The sequence below is a fragment of the Adiantum capillus-veneris genome, chromosome 13 (assembly GCF_014529385.1).
Source record: "Adiantum capillus-veneris isolate H3 chromosome 13, ASM1452938v2, whole genome shotgun sequence".
NCBI classification, from domain to species: domain Eukaryota; kingdom Viridiplantae; phylum Streptophyta; class Polypodiopsida; order Polypodiales; family Pteridaceae; genus Adiantum; species Adiantum capillus-veneris.
The window spans coordinates 81080189-81091803 of NC_140943.1; the positions used below are offsets into that span (position 1 = coordinate 81080189).

Sequence of the window (11615 nt, forward strand, 5' to 3'; positions counted from 1 at the left end):
TAAAGCATGAAATTTTCTTTTATCAATATACAAATTAATTGAAATAAATTTAATATGCATTAAAGGGTCAAGCACTCACATGCGGCCTATTTGAGCAAGAAAAGGTGTTGTAAACATCCTCGAACTTGCAATAAAACACAAACACACACACTATGTTAAACCCTAAACCCTAAACCTACAAGTAAACTTGAAAACAATCTCACCTTACTGCTATGGAGCAACAAAGATACATGTTTTTACTATTTACGATATACAATGTAAATAGTGCTTGATAATAATCATGGTGCAAATGCAAGATGTAATGGAATTGGCCTATTTAATTTGAGAGTAGTGGAAATTAATGAGAGTACTTTTGAGAAATGACTTTGTGAGCATAGCGGGTGAACATAATTGAAGATAGCAACTCGCAAACTTGGCATGAACAATACTTTTGCAAGAGAGACAATTTAGAGAACATGACAACAGTTGAGGACCGGATTTATGTGGAGCCGGTCCCCCTTCCAATAGGCATTTGTATTATGATTTCTCCCATTAAGAGAGACTTGTTACAATACAATCTTTGTGTTCCTTGTGACCTAGGTGATGCTATGAAGATGGAAAGCTTCATGCATCACAAACATAACATAAACTTGAAGAAATCTTTAACTATCCCAAGCCTCAATCCCAAAACCTCAAACACCTTCGAAGGCGGAGAGAGCTAGAATGGAATGAGGGTAGGGAAGAGGAAGAAGAAACATTTCGTAGGAGAAAGAATTAGTTCCTCAGTTATCATAACTCTTGTTGCTAGCATACATAATAGCATAGTAATGAAGAAGAAGGAGATGGCAAGCTTAAGCATTGAAGCATGGCTCTTGGTTGGATTTGCACTCCATATCCAAGAGTGTTGGTGTAGGCTCTCAACCTCTACTTGCTTGGAGAGAGAGAGGGAGCTCTTGCACTTTGCATAGCACACAATGAGAGTGATTGTGAGTGTGTGTGGGTGAGTATAACCCCTAGCTTGCTTGGTTCGAACCCCCCTTGTAGCTCATGCTTGAAGCTCATTGGACCCCTCCAGGCCTAGCCAATCACAAGCAAGAGGCATTACAAGCAGCAAGGGTAGCCTTGAGACAAGTGTCCCCCTTTCCCCTTTGAGAGACAGGGATAGATAAATGCCAAATCATTTAATTAAATCTCCTAAATTATTATTGGACCCCTTGGGTGGCCAACCAATAGGCTTCAAGCACACCATGAGGGCAACATGAGGAGGAACTTGACAAGTGTCCCTTTTGCTTTATTTGTACCATGCATGCCTTGTGTGAGTGTGTGGGTGTTCTCTCTCATCCCCCCTCATGTAGGGCTCGCCCCCTCCTTGTAGGGATTGAATCTTTGACTTTTTGACACCTCAAGCCCCTCATGCATAGGCCCAGTTCCCACCACAAGCTTGGCTCACAAGCACTTTAAGCTTGGGCTGGGTTCTCACCTCAAGTGAAACCCTAACATATCAAGAACCTCAAGCATCTCAATAATTAAGCACCTCAATCATCAAGCACCTCAAGCACCTCGAGCTGGGTCGGATTCTCACGCCTCAAGCTCAGCCCTAGCTTACCTAAGGTCAAAGGCCTTTTACACACATTATTGGAGGTCTTTAATGAAGCTAACCCTAAGGTCTTATGCTCCATTGGTTAGACTTGCTCTTTGATAGACCATCTCTCATTTGGACCCTTTTACCATTTGCCCCATGTTGCGATAGATCTATAAGCACATGTCTATATCTTAACCCCTGTTCTCGTTTATTCTCCCACATTAAGTGATCAGTTTAATATGAGAGAATAGTTTGGGTTGGTTAGATATTAGATATTAGATTTTATGACACAAGATAACAATTACAATGCGGCCTCTAGTCTACTTCATAAGAGCCTTAATTAGGCTATGGTGATGATTGAAAGGTCAAGTAGGATACTCAAATAATGGAGCTATGAAAAATTATAACAATCCAAACTACCACATTGCCATCAATGTGTATGTATACGTGTGTGGAGATTACCTCACTCAATATGTATGTATACATGTGTGGAGATATTATTGTGGGGAGCTGTAATGAGTTAGGATATACATATTAACCCATAGTAAGAACGAATATAATACCCCTTCTATATATGGATAGTGTCCATGCATGTATATAGCTCCATATGTACATATAATATCAAGTTTTTGATAACTAAGCACTAAACCTACCCTATATATCTCACAAGATAATATAAATTAGACAACTATAATTATGCTAGCTGTATTTTAGTTGGATGGTGTGATGTAGAACATGTGCAAGCTACAATACAACCAACACTCGACAATAATAGCGGCACTGCTATTCTAGTTGGATAGTATACACACGCATATACACACATGTATACGTACAAATAATCTGCATTGGTTGTTGCAACAAAGATACATGTTTTTACTATTTAAGATCATACATAGTAACCTATACGAACGATTATGGTACCCCTTGTATAAATGGATAATATACATGCCTACAGCTCTATATGTACATAGAATATCAAGTTATAGATAATGAAGCACCAAACTTGCCTTATATATTTTAGAAAATACTAAAAAATAGACAAATTATATGTATATCAAGAGGTATTTACTACATAAATAAGATAATATTAATTAGACACATTAACCTACAATAAGAACCATTATAATACCCCTTCTATAGATCTAGATGGATAGAGTCCACGTATGTATACAGCTCCATATGTTCATACAATATCAAGTTTACGATAACTAAGCACTAGACTTGCCCTATATATCTCACAAGATAATAGAAATTAGACAAATATAATTATGAAAACTCTATTTTAGTTGCATGACGTGATGTAGAACATGTGCAAGCTACAATACAACCAACACTCGACAATAATAGCGGCACTCCTAGTCTAGTTGGATAGTGATATACGATATAAACACTAACCTAGAATATATATTTTACCCCTTGCATAGTTCGATAGTGTCCCTACATGTATTCATAAATAAATGGATAGTGTCCCTGCATGTATCTAGTTACCCTTATTATCCCTACATGTATACATACATATAATTTTCATTTTTTGTTGCAACAAAGATACATGTTTTTACTATTTATGATATACAATATAAATAGTGCTTGATAATAATCATGGTGCCGATGCAAGATAACAATTTCGATACAGCCCAATCTATTTCATAAGAGACTTAATTAGGCTATGGTGATGATAGAGAGTCTAAGTAGGAGGCTCAAATAATGGACTCATGATAAATTATAACAATCCAAACTACCACATTGCCGTCAATGTCTAAGATAATGTGTATGTATATGTGTGTGGAGATACCTCACTCAATATGTATGTATACATGTGTGGAGATATTAATGTGGGGAGCTGTAGTGAATTAGGATAGACATATTAACCTATAATAAGAACCATTATAATACCTCTTCTATAGATGGATAGTTTCCATTCATGTATACATCACTATAATACTATTTATGATATACACATTAACCTATAAGAACGATTATGGTACCCCCTGAATAATTGATAGCATACATGCCTATCGTTCCATATGTACATAGAAGATCAAGTTATAGATAATGAAGCACTACACTTGCCATATATATTTCACAAAATACTAAAAATTAGACAAATTATATGTATATTAAGAGGTGTTTGCTACATAATAATTTTAATATATGTGAGTCACGATATAGTCTAGTTGGATAGTGGATAGTAAAGTCATTACTACACTCAAATTGTTTTCTACTCATATCAACATAGCCTAGCATGATGCTCCCACATCTTTGTGATTGCCACCCTAGCCTGCCCACTCTGGCCAAGATCCAATACGATTTCGTGTAAACGTATAGGATAATTATTACATGAATAGGATAATTATTACACTATCCAATCAGATAAGATGATAATAATGATAAGATGTTTATAATCCATGCAATTACCTACAAATATAATGCATGATAATAATGATGAAACTGCATGTATGGTATAGTTGGATAGTGAGATAGGATATAAACAATAACCTACAATATGTTCATAAAATATCAAGTTTTTGATAACTAAGCACTAGACTTGCTCTATATATCTCACAAGAGAATATAAATTAATATTAGACAAATTAGACTTGTCCTAGATGGTAGTCTAAGTTTACCAAAATACCCCTACGATATGACTACCTTCTCAAGATACCCCTAAAATTTCCAAAACTCATGAGACACCTTTTGTTTGTAACTCCCAGAATATCCGTTACTATTCTATTTTACTGCTAATCTAGATGGGCCGGACTTGATCTATCCATCTATTACATTTCTAAATTCTACGTCATTACATGACTTATAACGTTTATAAGCTGGTGATGTTATAGATTGATGTCGAATTATATTTGCAATATTAAAGAAATAATGTAGTATACTACTTGATCCTTAATATCTGATCTGCTAGTAACAATAATTGGCCCTAGATGCTAGTTTAAATGTTAAAATGTCTATTGGGCCATTCTTTATAACATGTGCGAGCTACAATATAAATAGTACCTACATGATACCGGAGTATAGCACATAGCTATATAGTAGGATCCAACTGAAAAATCCCTAACCCGTTTTTGACCTAGATGTTGTTAAACAAAGTATACTATATCCCTATAATTACGTCGCAATTCTCCATAACCAAATGTAATCCCCTTGTCTAGTCCGAAAATTCCCCCTTGCATAGCGCATTAATATTACCAAGAGCTCGAACGAAGAAATGAATATCTCAATAAGTCAACACAGCTAGTCTAGTTAAATAGTGATATATGATATAAACACTAACGCAGAACACATATTATACCCCTTGTATAGATCGATGATGTCCCTACATATTGTATACATGTATAGATGGATAGTATCCTTGCATGTATACAAATTATTCCTGTAAAGCTACATGTTTTGACGGTCTACAATTATATATGATACAACAAGAACACGATAATAATTATGGTACCATGAGTTGAGTAGGATAGTGAGTTAGAGATGCGTCCCGCCGAGTGCATAAAGGGGCTAGAGGCACTTGTCGTTTTCATGTGCTGTAGGTGCTCGTAGATGGCACACGACAAATTGAGCACATAAGAATTCTCCAGCCATCCAATGCGCAAGTCATAGAAGAGCCGGTGGAACAATCACCCCCGCAGTTTCTGGAAAGTTATTTTCCTCTTTTGGCCGCTTGCGACCCGCCACAAGTAGTTTGCAAAGCAATGCTCTGTAAAAACTCGTATTGAAGCAGAATTTTGCAGCATCTCCAGAGCTTTTGTCCAGCCCCTCCAAGCGCTGCAACCAATTCATGGGACTCCAAAGTTGGGCGCTTGTAGGGGCTCAAGGCCATCCATGCGCTTGGCATGACGGGGCTCTTAGCATATACATATAAGGTCAAGAGGTAGTAGCAATGTTAGAAAAAAAATCGGGGTCCAATGTATCTTAATCGGTTGAAATACTAAAATCCCGATTACATTTTGAACTTGCCTTGATATAAACCGGGAAATTTACACAGGTAATCACTGGCAAAAGCTTCAAATTTTGACCTAAAAACCAGGAGAATTTCAAGTTTTTCCTTATTTCCTTGGGTTAGTAAAAATGTATTTTTCTAGCCTTGGGTAGTAGTGTAGTTGGCCGCAAATTTTGACCTGAAAACCAGGAGAATCTCCTTATTATGTTTGGTTAAGAAAAATGTATTTTTCTAGCCCTTGACTCGGAGGCTCCACATGGTGCTAGGCTGCTAGCTGCCACCAAAGTCGTGCTGTAATGAATACTGAATTTTCGCTGCCATGAACGGACCCACTCGCCAGCAGGTCCCGCCCAAATGGCCAGCAGCGCACACACACTCTCTCTCTCTCTCTCTCTCTCTCTCTCTCTCTCTCTCTCTCCTGCGGCACAGATAGCCAAGCCGCCATCGCTTGTATTTATCGTAGGTGAGGGCGCGGTACACTAGCACCCTGCAGGCCGCTATCGCTTGGATTTCTCGTAGGTGAGGCGGTACACTAGCTGCACCCTGCAGACCGTCATCACTTTTAATGCTCTCTCTCTCTCAAACTCTCGTCCCAGCTCATGTGTAGGAGCTGCAATTAACGCTTGGAGCAGCTCTCTCCCTGTCTATCAAAATCCCAGCTCATGTGAGCTCATGTGAAGGAGCTGCCGACACCTGCCGCCCTCTTTCAGCTTGTTTCAGCTGAGCCAGTATAGCAGCCAGGCCGCTGTTATTGCAGAGGAATCCCCGTGCAGGTTGTGTGGGACAACGTCGTCTACGTTCTTTCTGTCACTGAACGCTTGCATGGTCCATGGCGAGAAGGTTGCCCAAATCAGTTGTGGAGGCTTCGATTCGACCTCTTGAAGAAGACATTGCCTGTCGCATTCCTCCGACTGTAAGCATTAAGCCCCTCGGAGTTCTCTGAAATCGACGAGGTGCATATCATTATCTCTCCTCTGGTTATCTCTATTGTTGGGATGATTTAGATGTGGCACTTATTGATCAATCTCCTTAATCTCACTATGCTCCCGATTCTGAAATTAACAGTGCATGAAGAAGCCTTGTTTTAGTGTAGCTTAGTCCCAAATGCCCTACTCGCATGAGTAGATGGGCTTAATTATCGAATAAAAAAAGCTTTCTTGTAGGTTGCTTGAATGAGTTATACATGGCTTTTATCTGTAAGCATGTAATCCATCTACCTTTGGCTTAGCATTTTATCTCTCTTTTAAATTGTAACTGATTTCGGACTTGATTTTTATTAGTTAAACAAAGTTGCCCATGCTTCTAAAAGAGTGGCTCACTAACAACTTGATGTAAGCATGAGTTTTCTGTGCCCCCTCTTGGACTACGTACACAACGCAAATTTTCTTCCTAGTGGGGTTATCTACAGTCAACGGGCATGTAACTCGTTATAGAAATCTTCCTAGGTACCCTTCACATCCTATATGTTGGCCACCCCTCTCACACACTGGGAAGCTCTCCCCTCCTCTCATCCATGGCATGCCGGCTCCTCTGTTTGACTTGATGGCTTCCTATTGTAAACTTGGCTCGTATAAGCCGTCTCACCACGATGGCAACTCCCTCTGAGAACACACACATGTATGTTGTCTAGTCTCTAGGCCTAATTTGCATCTAGAAGATGTTCATCAAGCTTCTTTCTCTCTCTCATTAGTGACAAAAACTTGATTATCATACTCAGTTATCTCGCACGACATTTTGCAATATCTAGAGATCGGGGAGGTGTTCATAGGGGGGATTTCTATGTCTCTACTAAGTAACTCAGAGGAGGTAAATGTGATTCCTCGTGCATATCTTAGATGCAGAAGGGATGGCACCAAGAAGATCGCCAGAAAACATAAGCAGACATCACTGGCCATGTGCCACAGTTGGTTGATACCTGGAACCAACTAAGTAAGTCTTGTGAAATACTATGTAAGTGATTCACGAAAAGTCTTTTACTAATGTGTGACCTGTTTTGTAGGTATCTAAAAGCATGGACGGGTGATACGATGCATCACATATGGATCGATGGGACTTATTTTCAATTTTCAAATTATTTTATTGAGATTGAAAGAAATAAGGATTTCAATTATATGTAGATGCGTAAAGTCTTTGTTCAAGAATTCAAATCTCTTTTAAAAACTGTCGATGAAAGCTTGTATTTGATGACTCAAGCTATTTGAAAGTTAATTGAAATTGCTTCAAATGGCATTTGGCAATTGTCCATTATGTATTACTGGTCAACTTTGAGTTGTTGTGAAGCTCTCTTATAGTTGTCATATTGTCACTCTAAATTTTTATGTGGCAATCGACAATATGTATCGTGAGAAATGAAGAGGTAAAATGTACTTTAAAATAATCTTCTTATACTTTGAAAACAATCTTCTTGCTTGTGTTAAGAGGTAGAACATGCAATCTTTGTGTAATACGAGAGAGTGAAGTAGGCAAACATCCAAACATCTATTTCACAATGTTACTATGCTACTTGCATGTGGTAAGCAATGATAATAACCTTCCAAACTATACACTATAGTCACTCTTAAAAAGTGTAGTCACCCTGGAAGCAATCCATTTATATAACATGTATCACACACATACTATTAATTATGGAATAAAATTACCACATGATTGTCTTGAATACCATATTCAACACCATTATGGAAGCCATAGTGCTATAATACCAATTATATTTCTCCTTAAAAGAACTAGTAGTCTATAGCATTATAGAAACAATCTAAAGCTACCTAGAAAATCTATTCGGCTGGCCTTGAACTCAAAGATTTCTACTAAATAGAGAATCTATGCACGCACATGTGGGCGTGGGGGTGTGTACGAGAGAGAGATATTGTAGCTTATTTTTTTGTTTGTAATGTAGCTCTACGATTAATAACACCAAAATTTTTAGTATCTAATTGTTTTTCATAAATTATCATGTCTAAAAGCTTAGCTCTGTGTTATTATTCTACATTATTTCTAAACTTGATCACATTTATTACAAATAGGAGTGCCAGTATTTCTACATGGAAAAAAAATCTCAAAAATTTTCATTTGGAAATCCGATTCTCCATTCTATTATTTCTATGTGGGAAAAAATCTCCCTCAAAAATTTCCATGTGGTAATGAGGATATTTTTGATTGATGAAGGTGAAAAAAAAACATGTTAGAAAAGTTATATTTTCACCTTGGATATTTATTATCATAAGGAAAAAAATTCCCCAAATGGAACAATTACATATTATTATATGGGAATAAAGAATCTCTCATAAGAAATACATGAATTTCATGATGGGAAAGATATTTCCTTCATGAAAATGATTTCTCCACGTCGGAAACTCATTAGGGAATTTGTCATGAAGTTCTTGTGGACGACTGCGACTGCTAGGCCAATGGCCACTGTTGTCACGATGGGTAAGCCAAGGATTACAACAATTAGAAGGGGAGCTACGATGCCATGGTGCACATGATCACAACTCCAAGACATTCACGGTATGTTTTGCAACTTCATATATGATATGTAATGCAATTGGATGTAGTCACGATGGGTAAGCCAAGGATTACAACAATTAGAAGGGGAGCTGCGATGCCATGGTGCACATGATCACAACTCCAAGACATTCACGGTATGTTTTGCAACTTCATATATGATATGTAATGCAATTGGATGTAGTCACAATGTAGAACTTGTCCATGTACCTTGGAAATCATTGGCCAATTCCAATCTTTGAGTCCATGCTTTACGAGTCCGTCATGACGCAGAGTAATAGCATGTACGACATGTGTCCTCGTCTAATTTGACTCGCCTATGTGACATGCCTTTGTGTGTATGAGACAAACTTGATTGCATGTCACTTTGGCCTTGAATGTTTCCTCCATATGTGTATGACATATATGCCACAAGGACGACAAGTCTTAGCATACATGTGACAAGCTTAGCAATCTTGCGAAGATTTTCTGCATACATTTGTTTGCATGCTTGACAACTTTGCATGCAAAACAAGGTATGTAGTGGCAACTTATGGGTGGTATGCATGGCATGTTATACTAGATAAGAATTTGTCACTTCTCAGCATGTGGATAGCAAGATTTATCAGGCATGGTTTTCAATCTATACACGCGTCATATGCAAGGCATGTGGTGGCATGTAAGATGCAGATTTGATCAACATAGTTTGTCTATATGACACTAGTCTATGAGCCTATGTCTCTCCACTAGTGCAGGGCACTACTAGTGTTCGACAAGCAAGGCTTATATTACAAGAAACTAGGTTATAAGTCATATTTTGATTTGTTCAACCTCTGACTTTCTCACATAACAAGCTATTAGAGCTTATGCAAGAATATATGGTATTAATTTTTATAGAGTGCATGCACCAGAGTAAGCTATGAGCTTGCACCATTACAAGATTTTTTTCGAATCAATCTTGTGCAACATGTGGTCCACAATTTCAAGCAAATGCAGGCAACTTAGTCAAAGGCAAGGCCTAAGGCCTAATGGAGGATTAGCTGAATGCTAATCCTTATGTTGCACAGAGTGCATGGACATTTTAATGAGAAGACTATATAAAGCAATACTTTAGTGATTCTCTCCTAGCGGCAAGTAGGCCATGAGTAGGCATATAAGGGAAGGCTGATACAACAAGCATCCACAAGGTGGACATGTAATGGATTACTTCCAACCGTTCACACGGTGAACTTACTAGGCCGTAACCAAGGTGTGCATTTTTCTTGAGCAATGCTAACTCTCTGGTAATTGATGATGATCTTGTACGGACTTCACCATGGGTCTTCTTATGTTGCATTGGTCAAACATCACGACCCAATCATCAAAGTTATGCCTACAAGGTAAGCATATTTACAAAGGTACAATTATCCTTTACTATAGCTATTTCGGTGGAATGGGACACCCAAATAGTTATAGTCATTGACTATTGCACAGTTAATTTGCAAACTACATAAACGTGGCTTATTTCTTTGACATGGCTTGGTTATTTACAACGGTATTTACCAGGGAGACTAGCAAGTACAACCCAGGGTCAAACATGTACATGCCAAACTGCTAGAAAAGACAATGTTCTTGTAAACACATCTTAGGCTCAAAGTGATGTAGTGGTGCATACACCACCTCAGCCAATACGATTGGATAGGTTACAAAGGTTACGGAAACGATCTCTAAAGGACAAATTGATAATGAAAAAAAGGAGATAGCTAGAACATTATTGCCTTATTCCATTCCTATGATTGTCTACAAAACTAATCAGACTAACCGAGATACAATCATGGATGGTTGTGTAGATACCATCCATTCAAGATGGAATAAGATAGTGAATGCTATGGGCCAAATGATGGAGGCCAACCTCCACTTCAAAAATGGATGCTCTAAAGGGGGAACTTCAACACACTAAGACAAAAGCTATTGAATTGGAAAAGGAAAAAGTGAAAAAGAAGGAACAAACTCTGTATTTTCAAATTGAGCATAATAAGGATGCAAGGGTGATCAATACCCTCCAGAGGACGATAGAACAGTTGAGGATTGATAATGTAGTGACGCAAGAATAAAAGAAGATAGAGATGCAGACATCAAAAACATTTTGAACAATAGCAGAGCTTCTTTTAGTAGACTCAGTGAAATGCATAATCTTATGAAAGAGGCCATATTGGATAAGTAAATCTATCAATCCCTGGTTGATATCATTAACACATATTGGGATTTGACTTTGAATTTGAATGATTTACAAAAAAGTTTCGCATTTATCCATTTTGACATGTAGGACAAAGAAAAGGAATACAACACCACTCTGGTTAATGAAGCCTTAATGGATTATAATAGGAATTAGAATCAAACAAATTGAAGATTATGAAAAAATGAAGAAGAAGAGGCTAAGGATGATGATGCAAGTCCCAATAATCAAGGGGGAGAGGACTCACGATGAAGAAGATGATGATGACACCCCACTCTCTCCTCCACCACCAGGTTTAGCAGCAGGGTCAGGGACCAATGATAGATAAGGTTCAAATGGAAAGAAAGGTGGGAAATCTTGAGATCAATCACAAACAAAAGATCAAACTAGATATGATGCATCCCAAC

General features: G+C 38.0%; 1 long non-coding RNA gene across 1 annotated transcript; it reads left to right on the forward strand.

The window, feature by feature from the left end:
* Positions 1-5943: 5943 nt before the first annotated feature.
* LOC147444331 (uncharacterized) lies at positions 5944-7741 on the forward strand. Its single transcript, XR_015190113.1, has 3 exons — positions 5944-6466; positions 7349-7442; positions 7513-7741. It is a non-coding gene; the product is annotated as an uncharacterized LOC147444331 (long non-coding RNA).
* The last annotated feature ends 3874 nt before the right edge of the window (positions 7742-11615 follow it).